The sequence below is a fragment of the Siphateles boraxobius genome, unplaced genomic scaffold (genome assembly GCF_051911475.1).
Source record: "Siphateles boraxobius isolate OS27281-9 unplaced genomic scaffold, OSU_SipBor_1 312, whole genome shotgun sequence".
Classification (NCBI taxonomy): domain Eukaryota; kingdom Metazoa; phylum Chordata; class Actinopteri; order Cypriniformes; family Leuciscidae; genus Siphateles; species Siphateles boraxobius.
Genome location: NW_027508934.1, coordinates 177,501 through 182,500, shown reverse-complemented (window position 1 = coordinate 182,500; position 5,000 = coordinate 177,501).

The following is a 5,000-nucleotide window of genomic DNA, read 5'->3' as shown; positions in this document are numbered from 1 at the left end:
GAGTGGAGTGAGAGCGGAGGATATAATTAAAGCGATTTCGGAACAAATTGGAAGTGGAAAGGTGTTGGCTGTAAGACCCAGGCAAGGCAAAGAATATGAACTGACACTAGAACAGGAAGAAATGTGCGACGTTTTAATCGATGGATTGACAATAAAGGGAGTGGACTGTGAAGTAAAGAAGCTGCAAAATAAAGATTACGTTGTTTCATTCATGCACCTGCCTGTCTACCTGGAGGATAATGAAATTTTGGACAAATTGGAAGGATGGGGGGTTTCCCCCATATCTAAAATCAAAAGAAGGTGCTATCCGGGCACTGACGTAGAAGACGGCACCAGGTTTGTGAAGGTGAGGTTCCCCAAAGAAGTGGCATCACTCCCTTATAGCACAAAGCTGGAAACAGCGGAAGGGCCACAGTACTTTAGGGTGATGCACAGCCACCAGGTAAAGACCTGTCGGCTGTGCATGAGCCCAGGACATCTACTGAAAGATTGCCCAGATTTCAAGTGCTATAAGTGTGAGGAAAGGGGCCATTTTGCACGAGATTGCAACGCCGTCAGGTGCCCGGATTGCCAAGAAATTTTAAATAAATGTGAATGCTGGATGGAGGGAGAGGTAGGAGGAAGGGAAGTACAGGTAGACAGACAGGTGCATGAAGGAAACAACGAGGAAAGACAAGAAGAGGACGAATCACAACCAAAGGAAGCAGAGGAAGGAACAAACAACAGACAAGAAGGAGAAGGAGGAAATGAAAAGGATGATGAACAGATAAGTGAAGAGGACACGCTGTTGACACCAATGGACATATCTTCAAATCATGGACGAAAAGGAAAAGAACAAGACAAAGAAACAGACAGCGAAGGAGAAATAAGGATGGAGGAGGACGAGAAGAAAAAAGTGGAGAGGGGACAAGGACGAAGAAGATTGCTAAAGGTAAAGCCAAATATAGAAACTGCAAGGAAAAAAGTGTTGAAAAAAGGACTAATCGAGTGTTTAAACAGGTTTGAGGTGTTAAAGGAACTGGAGGAGAAAGACTAAGAATAATGGTTTTTAGATATTTATTCTTTTTATTTTTAATGGTACTAAGTTGTGTGACTTTTAATGCGAGAGGACTTTTGAACTTAAGGAAATTTGAAAATGTAAAAGAAAAATGTAAAACAGAAGACATTATTGTGCTACAAGAAACAAACTGGAGAGAAAATGTGATGAATGATTTTAAAAAGAGATGGGAAGGAGGGATTTTATACAATAATGGAGATGGGAGGTTTGGAAGAGGAGTGGCTTTTTTAATGAAGGATGATGTTTTTAAAGCAAGTAAAATTCTATACAAAGATACGATGGGAAAATGTATGGTGGTTGAGACAATACATGAAGGAAGAGAATTGATTTTAGTAAATGTACATGCACCAACGGAAGAGAAAGAAAAGAAAGAGTTTTTTAATGTTTTAAGAAGTATTGTAAAGAAGTATAAGGAAATAATAATGATGGGGGATTTTAACACGGTTTTTAATAAACATGACATGGCAGAAGGAATGGTTTTTAAAACTGATACAGGGAGAAAAGAATTAAAAGCATTAATGGCAGAAAATAATATGATAGATGTGTGGAGAGAAAGAAATGAAAGGAAAAAAGAATTTTCAAGGATACAAATAGTAGGGAGCTTTGTGTGCAAAACAAGAATTGACTTTATTTTATGTACGAGGAATGTGGAGAATTTTATCGAAAATATTAAGTATGAAGACACAAGTTTGAGCGATCACAAGTTTTTATTTTTTAAAATGGACTGGAATAAAGTGCAAAGAGGGCCAGGGATATGGGTTTTAAATACTAAAATGTTAGAAAATGAAGACTATGTTTTAAAGGTTAAAGAAATTATAGAAAAAGAAAAGGAAAATGAAATGTATGAAGAAGATAAGAGAATATGGTGGGAGAACGTAAAGTTTTTAATTAAAAAATTCTCGATTAAGTATTGTAGTATAATACACAAATGCAAAAGATACAAAGAAAAAGAAATAAAGGAAAGTTTGGAAGTGGAATTGAATAAAGAAAATAAAGATATACAAAAGATAAAGGAAATGGAGGGAAAACTGAAAGAAATAGAGGAAAAAGAATATGAGGGGGCGAGGTTAAGAAGCAAAGCTAAATATACAGTGGAGGGAGAAAAATGCACCAAGTTTTTTTTTGATTTGGAAAAAAAGAAAGGGAAAGCTGAAACGATTAAAGAGATAAGAGGAAAAAATGGGGAAATTGTAGAAGGGAATGAAAAAATTTTAGAAGAAATAAGGAATTTTTATGAAGAGCTTTTTAGTACAAGAGGTGTAAAAGAAAACGAAAAAATGGAATTGTTGAATCAGATAAAAGCAAAAATTAGCGAGGAAGATAAAAAAGAATGTGATCAAGAAGTCAGAGAAGAGGAGATAGAAAGAGCAATACAGCAGCTGAATAAAAAGAAAAGTCCAGGAATAGATGGTTTAGGAAGTGAATTTTATATATGTTTTAAAGAGATTTTAACAAAGATTTTAAAGGAAGTTTTTAGAGAAATTTTTGGAAAAGAAGAAGTTAATGAAAGAATGGGGATGGGCATAACAAAACTGATATATAAAAGGAAAGGAGAAAAAGTAGATTTAAAAAACTACAGGCCAATCACAATGCTAAACACAGATCTTAAGATTTTAGCGAAAGTTTTAGCAAACAGGTTAAAGGAAGTAATGCCAAGTATAATCAAAACAAATCAAGCGTACGGAGTAAAAGGAAGAGATATAGCGGACACGACAATGAGCATAAGAGACACAATATGGTACTTGAAAGAAGAGAAAGAAGAAGGATACGTAATTAGTTTAGATTTTGAAAAAGCTTTTGATAGGGTTGAACACGGGTATTTATTTGATGTTTTAAAGAAATTTGGTTTTGGGGGAGATTTTATTAAATGGATTGAGATTTTATATAAGGGTGCTTTAACAAGAATAAAATGTAATGGGTTTTTAACAGAATGTTTTAAAATCACAAGATCAATAAGACAGGGGTGTCCACTTTCAGCGTTATTATATTCACTTGTATCGGAACCGTTGGGATTGGCTATAAAACAAAAAGAAGAAATAACTGGAATTGAAATTGAGGAAAACAAGTCTGAAGGGAAGGTTTTTCAATATGCCGATGACACAACGATAATAGTAAAAGGAAAGGAGAGCGTTAAAGAAGTTATGAAGGTTGTAGAAGAATATTGTAAAGGATCTGGGAGTAAAGTAAATGAAGATAAGACGGTGTATATGAGATTTGGTAAAGCTATGATTTTAAGGGATTGTTTTAATTTCAAGGAAGTGGAAGAAATAAGGATTTTAGGAATTTTAATGGGGAAAAATGAGAGGAAAGTAAGAGATGAAATGTGGGAGCAACTAGTAACAGAAATAGAGAGAAGGTTAAATTTTTGGAAATTGAGAACATTAAACTTGAAAGGGAAGGTTTTAATATTGAATGTTTTAATGGTTTCTAAGCTATGGTATGTTTTATATGTGTCGGAGATGCCATTGTGGACAGAAAAGAGGCTGAAGAAATGTTTTCTTGACTTTTTATGGGAGGGGAAACCAGCAAGAATAGCTTTTAACACACTTTTAGGGGCAGTAGACAAGGGGGGTTTAGGATTAATAGATGTGGAACAGAGAAAAAATAGTTTGAGAGTTAAAATAGTGAAGAAATACATACAAGATGAGGGCAAAGCAGAGTGGAAAAAGACCATGAAATATTTTTTAAACAAATGTGGGAATTTTAATATGGGGGATGGAATTTTATGGATGAAAACGAAAATTTGGATGATGGAAAGACTACCAGAGTTTTATAGAGAAATTTTGAGTGCCTGGGGAAAATTTTTAGCCAAAGTCGAGTATGATCCACATGGGAGAGAAAACATTTTAAATCAACCTCTGTTCTTAAACAAAAACATTTTAAAACAAGACAAAGAAATGTTTTTAAAGAAATGGATGGAAGTGGGGATAACAAGAGTGAGAGACGTTTTATATGAATTCAAAGAAGGGTTTTTACCAACACAATTTATTGTGGATGCAATGGAGGAGGCAAAAGAGGATTACAGTGAACAAGAAATTTTAAATAAGTATGAAATCATTAAAAGTGCAATACCCAAAGAGTGGATTAAAAGAATAGAATGTATGGAAGGAGAGCCAAAAGAGAAATGTATTTATGTGAAATTGGGGGGGAAAGTGAATGATTTTAAGGAATGTACTGTGAAAATGATTTATTGTTCTTTTAGAGATGATGTTTTTAAAGAGCCAATTGCAAATGAATACTGGGTGCAGAAATTCAAAGATTTAAAAAAAGAGTGTATATGGAGAAACATGAGGGGGAAGTGTGTGGAAACAAAATTGGGATGTTTAGAATATTTTATAAGACATAAAGTGATTTTTACTGAGGCAATTTTAAATAAAATAGGAATTGAGCAAAACGCTCTGTGTAAAGTGTGCCAGGAAAAGGAAGAGTGGATTTTACATATATTTTTATACTGTAAAGAACTGGAGGAATTTTTAAGGAAATGTAAATGCTTAATTAAAGAGTTGACTGAGGAGTGGGATGAAAGTGTAATGGAATGGAACAGAGTTGTGATGTTTGGTTGGGAAAAGAAGTGTCAAAACAAAAGTTTTATAAATCTGTGTGTAATGTTGATGAAAAGTGCAATATGGGAGAGAAGAACTGTGGCTAAAAAGGAAAAAATTGTGTTGGATGTTTGGACTATGTTTAAAAGGAAAACTGAATTGTATATTGAAAGATTGTATGTTTATTTTAAATGTGAAAATATGTTGGATGCTTTTTATGATATTTTTACCCCAAAAGTTTGTTGTGTCCTTAAAGACCAAATGTGGAAGCTGCCGGGAAGTGATGGAGTTTTTTAAATAATGTATGTAAATGAAATATATGTGATGTAGAGATGTATGTAGAAGAAAATATGTATTTTTTATTGTATTTATTTTTATTGTATTTTATTGATTGAAATTTC